The sequence below is a fragment of the Sarcophilus harrisii genome, chromosome 3 (assembly GCF_902635505.1).
Source record: "Sarcophilus harrisii chromosome 3, mSarHar1.11, whole genome shotgun sequence".
Taxonomy (NCBI): Eukaryota; Metazoa; Chordata; class Mammalia; order Dasyuromorphia; family Dasyuridae; genus Sarcophilus; species Sarcophilus harrisii.
In genome coordinates, this window is record NC_045428.1 from 120019943 (window position 1) to 120036983 (window position 17041).

At 34.2% G+C, this 17041-nt stretch overlaps 1 pseudogene; it reads left to right on the forward strand.

Moving 5' to 3' along the window:
- The first annotated feature begins 777 nt into the window (after nt 1-777).
- Nucleotides 778-15843, forward strand: LOC100932097 (annotated as a pseudogene).
- Nucleotides 15844-17041: the final 1198 nt, after the last annotated feature.

A 17041-nucleotide genomic window follows, 5' to 3' on the forward strand; every position in this document is an offset into this window, starting at 1 on the left:
TTCTTGACATTAATATTGTCATCCTTGGGATATATATATGTACCTAACTATAGAAACTAATACTAATGAAATATTAAAATAATTTCCTAGGATGAGAAGGCAGGGAAGAGCTGCAATGTGCAAGGATATATAATTGTTGCCCTTCATTCTTGAAGACCAAAATGACATAATTATGTTGAGGTCAAGGTACAATGTGTCCAACTGTGTCAGACCAACATGAATTTGGAAGGCTCTACCACAAATCAGGCATAAATAGTACACATGAACATATGGAGTGGAGCTTGTCTCTAAATTTGTGTATTTTATGTATCTGGATAGCATGCCTAATAAGAGTCTATCATAGATCCATTGAAGTATTCAAAACAAATTATTTTCTTTACAACATCATCTTTTATAAAAGAGTTACACTATACTATTTTTTCAAAAGCAAAAAAATCCAAATGTTTGCTTTGTTTAGCTTTTTTCTCTTTTCTCATGAACAGCTGAGAGCATTTATAAAAAGCTTTTCTTTCTTTTGACAAGATATAGCCACAAGGATTTTTCATACTGAGTGAAGATAATGTGGGACTCAGGACTGTTTATTTTAAAAGAATTCTGTAAAATCACCACCAGAAAGTGTTTTCCACCTCAGGCATGCTTCCAGCATGCGTAAATCAGTCTTGACCCAAGATTATAAACTTCACTCTTTGTTTGGATGGCATGTTGCCTTGGTGATGCAGGGCACTCTTTTACCCACTTACTTGATAAATGAGCAGAGATGATCATTGTTTGCCTACAATGACGAAGGAACACAATAACCAGAGAACTCTGTCTTGCTGCTGCTGGGCATCTCAAATTGTTTCTTCATCAGCTTTAGTGAAAGATCTGCACTGTTCCCTAAGGGCAAAAGCAAGTATATTTTTACAGAGAAACACAATGTTTTATGTAAGAAAGTACATTCCATTTGTCAGTGTTCACATTTTTATTCTACCTTATTCAAACCCCAGTTTTAGGAATTTACAACATTCATCACTTTATTATTGAACCTAGAAGAGGTGAGATTATCCAGATAATTAGAAACTGAGTTAGAAAATCCTTTCAGCAGGTTTCTAACCTCTCTTTAAAATGTTGACATGAAAAGGACATATAGTAAAATGCAAATATGTCTCTATATCTCAATTTTAGAGACCTTCAAATAATGACAAATTGATATAGTATATTAAGGTTTACAAAGCACTTTCCTCATACTAACTCTGTGAGGTAAGTAGCATAAGTATTATCATAAAACATTAAAGGATACAAAGAAATTCAAAAGGAGACAGGAATATTTTGTTACTATTTTTTAAATTTTAATATACATTTTAAAATAAACTATATGGTTGGGCATACAATCATCTTTTATGTTCTATTTATGTTTGAATATTTGATTTGATGGCTCTTAATAAAATATTTATATTTTAAAAAGTTTAAGAATCTAAGCAACAAAAGCAATGGCCACCAAAAGGGGCCAAAACATTTCAGGAGTTAGCAGTCCATAAACATTTACTGTCTTTTCCTATCAGAGAATATGGTAACCAAGGTCAGGTCAAAATTCAAATGTACTTTTGATATCATCCATATTGGTATTTTCTTCAGTGATGCAGAATGCCCATGTCTATCCATCTCCTATGGGATTTTGATACTTTTTCCCCCCTATGTTTGCCACAAGTGTCTATCAAGTGTACTTGCCATTTTCTCATTTTCTTCTAATATCATGGGATTACCACAGTTTGTGCATTATTTATCCCTCACTCTTTTATATGACCACCCTTTGCTTATAAATCTTTTTGATGATATTCTATATAACATTTTCCTTTTTAATTCTCCTCCTCTTTTTCCCCCTCGTCCTTTTCTTCTCCTTTTTCTTTTTCCTCCTTTTCCTCCTCCTCCTTCTCTGGTAATGTATTGTGGTTTTCTAATACCTATTATATCTCTTCATTTCTCTTTGGGAAAACCTTAGTTTTGATTAATTGAAATGGCAGTTTTTTGTGACTCATAGTTATAAAATAAAATCAGAAGAATGTTGATATGAAAATGATGGCTCTTTGTTCTAAGAGAAGCTTGAGGTCACAAAGAGAAATTTTCCATTTCTTTTCCTATTGAATTCTGGGCTCAATTAAATTGCTAATTGCAATTTCTATCATTTATATGTAGTACAAATGTATATCATAACCTAGACAATAGGCATTCTTTATCCACTTGGTTTTTCTCATATGAATGTTGGGTCAAATTCTTTAGAGTAGTTATGAAGCTTACTTAAGGAAGCTCTACAATGTTTTAGAGCTCAATGTAATTAAAATGATATCTTTTTTATTAACGCTTTTTATTTACAAAACATGCATGGGTAATTTTTCAACATTGACTGTTGCAAAACTTTCTGTTCCAAATTTTTCCCTCCTTCCCTCCACTCCCTCCCTAGATGGCAGGTAGTCCAATACATGTTAAATATGTTAAAATATATGTTAAATCAAATATCTGTAATCATATTTATACAGTTATCTTGCTGCACAAGAAAAATTGGATCTAGAAAGAAAAAAAAACCTGAGAAGGAAAATAAAATGCAAGCAAACATCAACAGAAAGTGTGAAAACGCTATGTTGTACCCACACTCAAGGCCTCTCCCTGGGTGTATATGGCTTTCTTCATCACTGAACAATTGGAACTGGTTTGAATCATCTCACCATATCCGTCAGAGATGATCATTGTATAGTTTTGTTGTTGCTGTGTATTATGATCTGGTTCTGCTCATTTCACTTAACATCAGTTCATGTAAGTCTCTCCAGGCCTCTCTGAAATCATCCTGTTGGTCATTTCTTATAGAACAATAATATTCCATAACATTCATATACCATAATTTGTTCAGCCATTCTCTAATTGATGGGCATCTATTCATTTTCCAGTTTCTTGCCACTATAAAAAGGGCTGCTACAAACATTTTTGCAGATGTGGGCCCCTTTCTTTCCTTTAAGATGTCTCTGGGATATAAGCCCAGTAGAAACACTGCTGGATCAAAAGGTATGCACTGTTTGATAGCTTTTTCAGCATAGTTCCAAATTTCTCTCCAGAATGGTTGGATCTGTTCACATTTCACCAACAATGTATCAATGTGCCAGTTTTCCCACAAAAAATGAAGTCATTTATAAACAGAAACCTTGTCATTTGTGGGGACTATTTCTCATTTGAGAATCTTTATTAGATCTCTATCATAATAGTGGCAAAGCTTATGCCCCTATTTTATGCCTAGGTTATTATTAATGATTAGGAAATTGTTTAACAAAGTTATCTCTGCTATTGAATCTTTCAAGGAATTTTGTATAATTTTGTCAGTTACATAGGAGATATCTTGTTGGAGGAGAGACTTTAATGTACCATTATGCTATCCTGTTTGTGACAGCAAACAAATGAAATGAGAGCCACTGATCTATATATCAGAATCCCTACAGACCACACATTGACTTAGTTTTAAACTGTAATATTATATCTATATTTATTTATTTTGAAAAATATATTCCAATTTCATTTTAATTTGATTCAGTTTTCATTTAGGAGATCCAAAGGCAATTCATTTGACACCTTTGCTCTACTGGATCAAATGCTATTTTACAGTTAACAAACAAAAAGGGGAGTGAGATTTTATAGTCTCTTTATTCAATTGTTTTGGTAAAGACACATTTGGGCACTAGGTGGCATAGTCAATTAGAATGCTAGGCCTGGAATCAGAAAATTTACCTTTGTGAGTTCAAATCCAGCCTCAGAAATATACTGTGTGACCCTGAACAAGTCATTTAACTATTTGCCTCAGTTTCTCATTTGTAAAATCATCTGGAGAAGGAAATGGTAAACCACTCCAGTATTTTTATTTTTATTTCTACTCCAGTATTAAAAAAAAAAAAAAAAAAACCAACCTACCAAAACCAAATGGAGTCACAAAGAGTTGGACATAACCAATAACCAAAGTTTGGTTTACTGTGGAGTATGGCTTATTAAAGCTTATTTGTTCCTTTCTAATACTCTATTAAAAGATGCCCTCAATAGATGTGAAACATCATCATAATAAAAAAGGAAAGTAGAAATACAAGTGAATAATCATTGAACTTCTCTGGGCTGGCTTTTTGTTTTTTTAATAATAAAGTATTAGATATTTTGAACATATTTTGGATATTTTTGACACACCTATTCTTTCAGAAATTTTAAGAATTGATCTCTTAGTGTCTCAAAATTACACTTCCAGCATAGTCAGTCTCTCTCTATATATATATTATTTCTCTCTCTCTCTCTCTCTCTCTCTCTCTCTCTCTCTCTCTATATATATATATATATATATATATATATGTATAGTGTTTTCACACTTTGTTTACCAGCATATCCAGCTAAAAATAACTTTTTCAGGGAATGAAGCTTTTTCAGGGAATGAAAGTAGAGAAATTAGAAAAAAAACTCAATTATGCCTTCTAAATTAAGAAGTGCATCTATTGTACTGTCTGTTCTTCATGCTTAGAATGCTCTACTTCATTATTTCTGCTTCTTGGAAGCCTTAGCTTACCTCAGAATTCAGATCAAATGCCCCTCCCCCCTTTCTCTCTGAAATTACTTTGTATTTACTTTGAATATATCGTATATCTACTACTCTGTAGACCTTTTTTCTTCTCTATTAGGCCTTTTTCATGCTGAAATTACTTTGTATTTACTTTGAATACACTTTATATCTACTACTTTGTATATATTATTTCTCCTAAATAGATCTTCCTTGAAAGCAGGAAATTATTTAATTTTTGTATCCCCAGCATCTAGTGCAGAGTATAGCACATATTTATTTCTTTTTGTTTGTTTGAGTTATTGCTGTTTAGTTATTTCAGTTGCATCTGAGTGTCTCTGACTCTATTTGAGGTTTTCTTGGCAAAAATACTAGAATGGTTTGCCATTTCCTTCCCCAGATCATTTTTACAAATGAGGAACTGAGGCAAACAGGGTTAAATGACTTGTCTAGGGTTATTTTGTCAGTAAGTATCTAAAATCAAAATTGAACTCAGCTCCTCATGACTCCAAGGTGGATGCACTATCCAATGTGCCACTTGATACATATGGAATATCTTTGAAGGTAGAATATAGAGGACTGAATACAATAGGGGGAATAAAGAGGAGCCACAGATTCTTCAACGGTTTTTTAGTGTTACTGATTGGGAAGATGATCCTGCCATTAACGGAAATAAAAATATCAGGAAGAGGAAGAAAATCTGGTGAAGAAAGATAAAGAATTCACTTTCAAAAATACTGTGAGCTGCTAAGATGATATTGACTGTTTTCATGTATTTTCTGAAAGAGAATCCTTTTTTTCCTGAAGACTAAGGTATTTTTTAATTGTAATGATTTCATTAAAAAAGGAATTTTAAAATTTAAAATTAAAATAATTAAAAATTCTCTAGAATATACTAAATATGTTTTTGGAAATTTTATTCCTGATGAGTTCAATCAGTTTTATATGCCTCCTTGTTTTTCTGTTGAGCTTTCATCATATAATGAAGCAATTTTGTCTGATATTGAAATCCTAGAGGAGCTATATGATGGGGAAGAGTATCAATGAATTGAGTTTGCTATTATTAAAGTTACTGAGCAAGATGAATCTTTACTGAACCCTGACTACAGTATTTCAGGTACACTGAATCCTTAGAACCCAGAATTTATTCCTGGTTGCACAACTTCCAGAAAGAACCATGATGATATACAAAATAAAATCAACCAGAACTCCATCAACTGCCAGTTCCCAAGCTCTGTGTTTGCTTTGGTTATTGGTTCTAATGCCAAAGCTAAAGACAGCCTTTCTAACAATCTGGAATAAATGGAATGTAAAATGAAGGGGGAGGGGAAAGAACAGAGGTATTTGAAAGATGGCAGTAATTATATCTCTACAGAAGCCCTTGTAAATGGTCACACAAATTCATCAGTACAATATACACACAGAGGATACAAAATTTATGAGAAATATACCATCAAGCTATACTAGTAATAGCTCTAAAAATTCTGTAAACTAGTGATACCGTGAGGATTCTTTTCCTAGAGCACTAGACAATGTTAGGACTGCAGGGCACCCTGAAGTATGCCATGTTTCTAGTTTTAAACAGTAACTGTCTCTTCAGAGGCTGGGGTAGCTGTTGTATAGCCTTATACTGGAACTACTGAAAATCTTGTAATTGTTAATGTATAAAACCATGCATTCTCAGTTGAGAGCTTAGCTCCAATGGGTGGAATTGCATACTGTAGAAAGTACTGACTCAGTTCCAGCTAAGCACAACAATACTTCACCTACTGCTGAAGTCCAGACCCTAGTAAGAGGATCAGTTTCTGTTTTTCAATCTGCTCAATCTCAGGATAACCTTTTTCATAATTCCAAACCCTTTGCTTTCACACTCCTGGATTATGTTTGAAACTAAATATTTTCCTCCTACCACATCTTCTCTGGTCCCTGAAAAACAGACTGAATCAGAAAATGGTTTGTTTTAGTTTCAGAGGATTCTGTAGATATAAAGATTTCATAATTACTAAAATAAGTAATGGTAATACATAAGCCAATATCTTTGCAACTCTGGGGCTGATCAATAAAGGAAACTGGTGCTACATAAGTGCTACTCTGCAAACATTGGCTGCTTGCCCCACTTCCATGTATTATCTAATTCTAATGTATTCCAAAATGCAGCAACCATATACATTGACACCCATGATAAACAGTTTGGTTCTACTAATGAATGAGTTCACCAAGATGTCAATACTTCCAAAAGTCAAACAAGTTCTTGGAGGCAAGATAGTGAGAGGTATCTGCCTTTTAAACTGCTCTATGTATGTATGTATGTATCCACTCATCCATCTATGTATCAATATATCTATGCTTCTATCTATCTAGAAATAGACATATTGATAGAGATAGATATAGGTAGACAGACTACTGACAATTATCAAGTCAAGCCTCTGAAAAGGGATGACTTGAAGATTCTGAAGAATATGGATTTATTTTAAACAGACTACATGAAGATATTTTGAACTTAAAGAAACTTCTCTTATGAAATTATGAAAAAATTCCCTTTTCAATGGGCACAGTCTGTACCTGAGGATGAACAGAGACAAAGAGAAGGTAATGAGTATAAGTGAGAGCAAGTAAGCTCTTGGAATGAAATATTGATCACTAGGCACACTCCAATTATCCACATCTTTGGAGGACACTTAAGATTTGTAGTTTACAAAAGGTCAGGAATTTCAAGGGAATTAATGAAAAAATCCAAATGAAGGTAGCCTAGCTGTATCAGACCTAAAACTATATTATAAAGTAGTGCTTATCAAAATCATTTGGTACTGGCTAAGAAATAGAATAAATGATCAGTGGAATAGGTTAGGTTCACAAGCACACAATAATCAATGACTATAGTAATCAAGTGTTTGATAAACCCAAAGACCCCAGCTTCTGAGATAAGAATTTATTATTGATGAAAATGGCTAGGAAAATTAGAAATTAGTGTGACAGAAATTAGGCATTGGTCCACACCTAACATCCTATACTAAGGTAAGGTCAAAATAGGTTCATTATTTAGATATGAAGAGTGATATTATAAGCAAATTAGAAGAACAAAGGATATTATTTACCTCTCATATCTGAGGATAAGGAAGAAATTTGTGGTCAAAGAAGAACTGGATTACATTATGGAATGTAAAATGGATAATTTTGAATATATTAAGTTTTAAAGTTTTTGTACAAACAAAACCAAGGCAGACAAGATTAGAAGGGAAGCAATAAAATGGGAAAACATTTTTACATTCAAAGGTTCTGTTAAAGGGGTCAATTCTAAAATATATAGAGAAGTGGCTCAAATTTATAAGAATTCAAGCCATTTTTCAATTGATAAATGGTCAAAGGATATGAATAGATAATTTTCAGTTGAAGAAATTGAAATCATTTCTAGTCATATGAAAAGATGCTCTAAATCACTATTGATCAGAGAAACGCAAATTAAGACAACTTTGAGATTCCACTACACTTCTCCCAAATTGGCTAAGATGGCAGGAAAAGATAATGACCAATATTGGAGAGGATATGGGAAAACTGGGACACTAATACATTGTTGTTAGAGTTGTGAAGTAATCCAACCATTCTGAAAGCAATTTGGAATTATGCCCAAAGGGCTTTCAAACTGTGCATACCCTTTGATCCTTTGGGCCTGTATCTCAAAGAGGTCATAAAGAAAGGAAAGGACCCCATGTGCAAATATGTTTGTGGCCACCCTTTTTGTAGTGACAAAAAACTAGAAACTGAGTGGATGCCCATCAATTGGAGAATGGCTGATTGTTATAGTATATGAATGTTATGGAATATTATTGTTCTATAAAAAAATGATCAACAGGATGATTTCAAGAAGGCCTGGACAGACTTATGTGAACTGATTCTAAGTAAAGTGAGTAGAACCAAGAGATCATTGTGCACAGCAACAGCAAGATTATACGATGATCAATTCTGATGGATGTGGCTCTTTTTAACAATGAGATGATTCAGAGAAGATCAATGAATTGGACTTGCAACTAAAAAAGCTAGAAAAAGAACAAATTAAAAACCCCCAATCAAATACCAGATTTGAAATTTTGAAAATAAAAGGGGAGATTAATAAAATTGAAAGTAAGAAAACTATTGAATTAATAAACAAAACTAAGATTTGGTTTTATGAAAAAGCAACAAAATAGATAAACCTTTCATTAGTTTGATTAGAAAAAGGAAAGAAGAAAATCAAATTGTTAGTATCAAAAATGAAAAGGGAGAGCTTTCCACCAAATGAAGAGGAAATTAGACCAATCATTAGGAATTATTTTGCCAATTATATGTCAATAAATATGATAATCTAAGTGAAATGGAGGAATACTTACAAAAATATAGATTTCCCAGATTAACAGAAGAAAAAATAAATTACTTAAATAGTCTTATTTTAGAAAAAGAAATAGAACAAGCTATTAATCAACTCCCTCAGAAAAATCTCCAGGGCCAGATGTGAATTCTTCCAAACATTTGAAGAACAATTAATTATAATACTATGCAAATAATTTGAAAAAAAATAGAGAAAGAAGGAATTCTACAAGTTCCTCTTATGACACAGATATGGTGCTGATACCTAAACCAAATTAGGAAAAAACAGAGAAAGAAAATTATAAACCAATTGTCCTAATGAATATTGATGCGCAAACCTTAAATAAAATATAATCAGAGAGATTACAGCAAGTCATCCCCAGGATAATACACCATGACCAAGTAAGATTTATACCAGGAAGGCAGGGCTGGTTCAATTTCAGTATAACTATTAGCATAATTGACTATATCAATAACCAAACTAACAAAAAATCTTATGATTATCCCAAATCATTTGATAAAATCCAACCCTCATTCCTATCAAAAACACTAGAGAGTATAGGAATAAATGGAGATTTTCTTAAAACGACCAATAGCATCTATTTAAAACCATCAGCAAGCATCATATGTAATGGGGACAAACTAGAACTATTACCAAAAAGATCACGGGTGAAATAAGGTTGCCTACTATCACTATTATTATTCAATATTGTATTAGAAATTAGCTTTGGCAATAAGAGAAGAAAAAGAGATTAAAGGAATTAGGTAGGTAATGAAGAAACCAAATTATCACTCTTTGCAGATAATATGATGGTATATTTAGAGAACCCCAGAGAATCAATTAAAAAACTACTAAAACCAATTCACAACTTTAGCAAAGTTGTAGGATACAAAATAAATCCACATAAATCATCAGCATTTTTATGTATCACCAACAAAATCCAACAGCAAGAGATACAAAGAGAAATTCCATTTAAAATAACTGTTGATAATATAAAATATTTGGGAATCTATCTGCCAAGGCAAAGTCAGGAACTATATGAACAAAACCACAAAACACTTTCCATACAAATAAAGTCATATTTAATCAATTGCAAAAATATCAGGTGCTCATGGGTAGGCCAAGTGAATATAATAAAAATGAAAAAACTACCTAAATTAATCTACTTATTCAGTGCCATACCAATCAAACTCCCAAAAATTATTTTATAGATCTAGAAAAAATAATAACAAATTTCACCTGAAAGAACAAAAGGTCAAGAATTTCAAGGGAATTAATTTTTAAAAATGTAAATGAAGGTGGCCTAGTTGTGCCAGACCTAAAACCATATTATAAAGCAGCAGTAATCAAAACCATTTGTACTGGCTAAGAAACAAACTTATTTCTTCAGCTGAAGAGATTAGGTTCACAGGATAAAATAATCAACGACTATAGTAATCTAGTGTTTGATAAACCGAAAGACCCCAGTATCTGAGATAAGAACTCACTGTTGACAAAAATTGCTGGGAAAATTGAAAATGAGTATGGCAGAACTTAGGCATTAATGCACACCTAACATCACATACTAAGATAAAGTCAAAATGGGTTAATGATTTAGACATAAAGAGTAATATTATAGCAAATTAGAAGAATAAAGGATAATTTACCTCTCGGATCTGTGGAGAAGGAAGGAATTTCAATCCAAAGAAGAATTGGAGTACATTATGGAATGCAAAATGAATAATTTTGAATATATTAAGGTTAAGAGTTTTTACACAAACAAAACTATTGCATACAAAATTAGAAGGGAAGAAAAAAAAGTGGGAAAATATTTTTACATTCAAAGGTTCTGATAAAGGTGTCATTTCTAAAATATATAGATAATTGACTTAAATTTATGAGTTCAAGCCATTCTTTAACTGATAAATGGTCAAAGGATATGAACAGATAATTTTCAGATAAAGAAATTAAAATCATTTCTAGTCATATAAGAAGGTGCTCTAAATCATTATTAACCAGAGAAATGCAAATTAAGAAAATTCTGAGGTACTACTACATACCTCTCAGATTGACTAAGAGGACTCAAGACAAGATAATGACAAATGTTGGTGGGGATGTGGGAAATACATTGTTGATGGAGTTGTGAGCTGATTCAACCATTCTGGAGAGCAATTTGGAACTATGCCCAAAAGGCAATCAGACTGTGCATACCCTTTGATCCAGCAGTGTTTCTACTGGGCTTACATCTTAAATCTTAAAAGATCTTAAGTAGAAGGAAAGGGACCCACATGTGCAAAAATGTTTGTGGCAGCCCTTTTTGTAGTGGTAAGAAACTTGGAAGGTGTGTGGATGTCCATTAGTAAGAGAATGGTTGAATAAATTATGGCATATGAATGTGATAGAATATGATTGTTCTATAAAAAATATCTGGATGATGTCAGAGAGGCCTGGAGAGACTTACGTGAACTGATGCTAAGTGAAATGAGCAGAACCAGAAGATCATTATACATGATAACAAGAAGATTATACAATAATCAATTCTGATGGACTTGGGTCTTTTCAACAATGAGATGATTCAGTCCAGTTCCAATGATCTTGTGACAAAGAGAGCCATCTACATCTAGAGAAAGGACTATGGGAACTGAATGTGGATCACTACATAACATTTTCACTTTTTTTGTTGTTTGCTTGCATTTTGTTTTCTTTCTCATTTTTTTCTTTTTGATCTGATTTTTCTTGTGCAGCATGGTAATTGTTGAAATATGTATACACATATTGGATTTAACATATATTTTACCATGTTTAACACAGATTGGATTACTTGCCATCTGGGGGAGGAAAATTGGAACACAAAGTTTTGCAAGGGTCAATGTTGAAAAATTATCCATGCATATGTTCTGAAAATAAAAAGCTTTTAAAAAAAAGATTTTAAAAACTCCAATGAGATGATTCCAGCCAGTTTCAATGGTCTTGTGATGAAGAGAGCCATATGCATCCAGAGAGAGGACTGTGGGGACTGAATGTGGATTATAACATAATATTTTCACTCTTTTTGTTATTTGCTGGCATTTTGTTTTCTTTTTCATTTTTTGTTTGATTTTTTTATGCAGCATGGTAATTGTAGAAGTATGTATAGAAGAATTGTACATGTTTAACAAATATTGGATTACTTGCCATCTAGGGTAAGAGGTAAGGTGAAGGGAGGGAAAACATTTTGGAACACAAGATTTTGCAAGAGTGAATTTGGAAATTTTCTATGCATATGTTTTGAAAAAATTAAAAATCTTTAATAATAAAAGATTTGTAGTTTACCAGCATAATTTTAAAAATGCCATTTTTTAACTTTGTAATTGGATATCCAGTTTGAGAAATTACACAGCCTAAGATATATGGGAAGGTCTGGTGGCAAGAGGGTCTGTCCAAAGATATACCACAAAAATTAAGCAAGAAATTGAGATTAGTCAGAGAGAGCCTGGAAAAGCTCCTTCCTATTCTTCTTCTATACCTTAAATGGTTTATGATGAAAAACTGGTAGATGTCAAAACCTTATTAAGAATATCAAGTATTAAAAATAAATAAATAAATTAAAAGAATATCAAATATTCACTTCCAAGAGCCAAGATAGAGGAGTGAGCAGGATATCATCTTTAAACTACCATAAAATAGCACTATAAAACAAATCCTGAAACCACAGAACTAGCAAAAAAAAATGGGATGAACAATCTTTGAGCCCAAGAAACTCAGAGGATGGGCAAGAAAATTCTGTCTCATGCAGGTAAAAATGAAGCACAGTCCAGAACTGGAAGCATCCTTGGAAGCCAACAACAAGCCACAAAAAACCAGCAGTAGATCCTGAGCCCCAGTTTAATAGAGCAGGCAAAGGCTAACATCAGAACTCCCACTTGCCTCAGCATAGCTGGGGAATGGCAGATTCCAAGTCTGAGAACTACCATATGCTTCAGAATAGCCTGGGGGTAAACAGGCAACCTCCAGCAGCCAGACATCCAGATGTTTTCAGTAGAGCCCTAGGCAAACAGATGCCAACCTTATGGGTGCCTAAGCAAACAAGCAGCTTCCAGAGATATGCCTTGCCACAAGTTTCAGTGTAGCGCTGGGGAAACAGGCAGCCACAAGAAGCCAGATTGACACTTGCTTTAGTGTAGCTCAGAGAAAATGCAGAAACACCCCATTAGCCTCAAAGTTTGCCAGACACCACCAGTAAAATCCTGGCTCAGCATCAGGTAAAGATGCCAGAGCACTACAACCTCCAGCAGTGCCAACTAGCACCAACACCAGATAAATGACCAGTGCCTACAAGTCCCTGATATAAGCTTCTTTACACCCTGGAAGCAGTGCTCAAATTTAAAAGAAAAGAAAAAGGCCAAAAATAATGAGGAAAAAAAACAACAAAAAAGAATCTGACTATCAAAAGTTATTATGGTAACAAGGAAGATGAAGACAAACTCAGAAGAGGAGAACAGTTTCAAAATACCTGTGGGCAAAACCCCAAAATAAAATGGGAAGTGGTCTCAAGAGCAAAAAACCTCATGGAAGAACTCAAAAAGGAATTTTGAACTTCTCTTTTAGGATTGAAGTAGAAGAAGAATTGGGAAGAGAGATGAGAGTGATGCAAAAGAATTGTGAAAAAAAAAGTCAACAATTTGGAAAAAGAAAGCAACTAGTTAAAAAGTAGAATTGGCCAAATGAAAAAGAATATATAAAAAACCAACTGAAAAAACAATCCTTTAAAAAGTACAATTGGCCAATAGAAAAGAAAGTACAAAACCTAATTGAGGAAAACTCCTTAGAAGTTAGAACTGAGCAAGTGGAAGCTAATGGCTCTCTGAGACATAAAGAATCAATCAAATAGATTCAAAATAATGAAAAAAATAGAAGACAATGTAAAATATCTCGTGAGAGAAACAACTGACCGGGAAAATAGATCCAGGAAAGATAATATCAGAATCACTGGATTATTTGAAAGCCTTTGGAAAGAGGACCTGGATAGCGTCTTTCAGAAAACTATTCAGGAAAACTATCTTGATATCCTTGAATCAGAGACAATGAAAGAATCTACCAATCACCTCAGGAAAGAGATCCAAAAATAAAAACTGCAAGAAACATTATAACCAAATTTCAGAATTATACAGTCAATAAAGTAAATACTGTAAATGACCAGAAAGAAACAATTCAAATATGGGAGAGCCACAATCAGGATTACACAGTAATTAGAAGCTGCTACATTTTAAGAAAAGAAGTCATGAAACTAAATTCTGGAAGTCAAAGGAGCTAGGACTACAACTGTGAATCATATATCCAATGAAATTAAGCTTAATATATAAAGAGAGAAAAATGGTTATTCAAGGAAGCAAAAGGATTTCAAGCTTTCATAGGAGACCAGAATTAAACCAAAAATATGATATCCAAATATCAAGAGAATCATAAATAGCAGATATAGAAAATCACAAAGCACAGTATTTTAGGGGCTGTTAAGCATGGGCATAAGCAGACTGACAGATTCATGAAGTAGTGAGGACAGTCTCATAATATTACTGAGGAAGATTAGGACCATCAATTTGCTGTAATAACTATTAGGAAGAACACCTGTTTTGTGGAAGCTCTGCTTTCTCTCCCTGGTTTCAAGGGAGCCCTTGGAATCCAGCTCCAACTCCTGTTGACCTATGAATTATGGCTCAGAAAAAAAGGTTTTGGAGGCCCATTCTTTGCTCTAGGTTTGTTCTCCAATTACTTCTTCCCATTACCTTATCCTGCTCTAAAACCACAACACAAAAGATCCATTATTTTGAACTTTGAAATTGTTCTGTCTAATCAAAATCTCCTGTTCTTTTGTTTTACTCTCTGACTTACTCCTCCTAAACCTATTCATCTTTACCATGAACATCAATCTCTCTATTCTTCTTTGTTTAACCAGGCTATCACCCTGTTTCTATCTCACTTTCCTTTAAGATCTTCACTCTACAATTCATCAGAACAACTACATATACTATTTACCACTCCCTAACCCTACTGTCCTATTGATTTTCATTCTTTGTCATTTTTCAACCCTGAATCACACCCTCCATCATCCATTCTTCTCTGTTGGCTCCCATGCTGCTAAAAAGCACTGGAGGAGGTTATAGAACCATGCCATTTGGGATCATTACAAATTTAGATTTGAATGAAGAGGCAGACTGGCTCAGGAAGACCTGGGTTCAAGTTCTCCCTCTAACATTCCAACCGTGTGATCATAGGCAAGCTATTTAATATCTTAAGGTCTCTGTGGCAACCCTCTAAGATACTATGTGATTGAAAAGTTATAATTTGTATCAACAGAAGGAGTTTCTGCACTGGAAATTCCCTCTATCACATCAATAAAATCAGATTCAGATTAAAAAAAGTCTCAGTGGGATTTTCATTATTGCATAAGGGGGAAAACCCTCCAAACAATTCTACTCTTTCAATTCAATATTTACTAAACAACTACTATATGCAATGCACTAAGTAGCTATCTCAGAACTTCTCAAGGGTCCAATTGCTTTTCACTTATCCTCTCAATAGATCTTCTTTCTTTGAAGAAAAATAAAAACTATCCACCATGATCTCTCTTTCCTGTTGGATTCAAACCTTCCCTATTACCCACAAACATGTTCAGATAAATTTGTTTTATTTCTTAAGTGTAGAATTCAAAAAAAAAAAAAAAAAAAGGACTTGGTAATTGGCAGAGAACTGTTTTCTTCAGGTATAAAAAAATAAGCATTTTAAAGGCCACAGAAACTATCAACTTTTTGCAGTGGTTTATCATTAGAGAAATGTTACACTGGTGGTCATCATACTACAGGAGTCTTTCAAATTGGTCTGATGGCTGGTTACATATAAATGATCTAAGTGATAAACCAACATTAGGTAGTAAAGCCTTGCTGCTGTGTGCACAGCCTATTTCCTGTACCAACCCCTGATTGACCAGCTCTAAAACTTTTTCTCTGTGTTGTGTGCAAAAATACCTGCTTTCTAGAATATCATCTCTTATTAACATTTTTTCTCTCTCTAATGGCCCTATTGAGTGAAATTTTATTTCTCCTTTGTAGCTGATGGGGGTGAACCCTGAAACTGTCCCTTTTGACTGTTGGAGGGAAGCAATGGGGATGAACTCTGAAACTGTGTCTTCTTTAATCTGTAAAAGAATTGATGAGGTTCGGCTCTCCTCAATTCCCCTGTCAGGGAGCCAAAAATGATGAGGTTTGGCGCAGGGCAGGGAGTTGTAGGAAACCCCCTTCTGGTTGGCACAGTCCTTCATAAATGAATTTATGAACCTGAAAATTTAAACTGGCAAAAGTAGTTTATTATTAGAACTGAGAAGCCAGCTTTTGCAGGCTGACTTCCTTAGTGGCAGGGTCCCAACAGAGAAGTAAAGATCTAGCAGAGAAATCCTGACAGAGAGGGTAAATAAGGGTAGGGTCCTGTTAGGGAAATAGGTGAGAGAGATAAAGAGGGAGTAATGCTAAAAAGAGAATGTCTTTTCAGTGGGCAGAGGGTCGCAGCTATGCCAAGGAGAGAGAGAGAGGTTCCTTGGCATGATTCCTGCTTTTGGCCCTCTTCAAAGAATTGAGTTGAAGGAATCTTGTTATATGGGTAGCTCTTGGTTGGGGCTGGGAGCAGTTTGAATTGGAATCAGAATAGAGAATCTTCCAATTGAATGCCTGTCTCTGGACTAATTTCCAACTCAATAGATTTGGATAGAAATCTTGATCTCCAGCTGGGTTAAGTAGGAGTGGTCCTGGACTCATCTAGGTTCATCTAGATAACAAAGGAAACCACTTTAATTTGATTCCTTGGGGCAGGTCTCTCAGGGGAGAGCTTCTCTGAGAGTTTTCCAAGCTTTCCCCAAAAAGTCAGAATGAGAGAGAGACAGAGAGAGAGACAGAGAGAGAGAGAGAGAGAGAGAGAAAGAGAGAGAGAGAGTTTGGGGGCTCCCCTCATCAGAATCACTCTGAAACTGTGTCCCCTTTTGTGAAGATTGTGTATTTTTAAATCAGCAGAAGTCAGGAATTCAGGTTAGTGGAAAACCGTCAGTCTTTATTCTTAGTGAAGAAGGATCGGAGGTGGAAGAGAATCGGCGATAGCAATGTGTGCAGCTGAGTCGAGAAGCTAGCTCGACCAGCAGCCACACA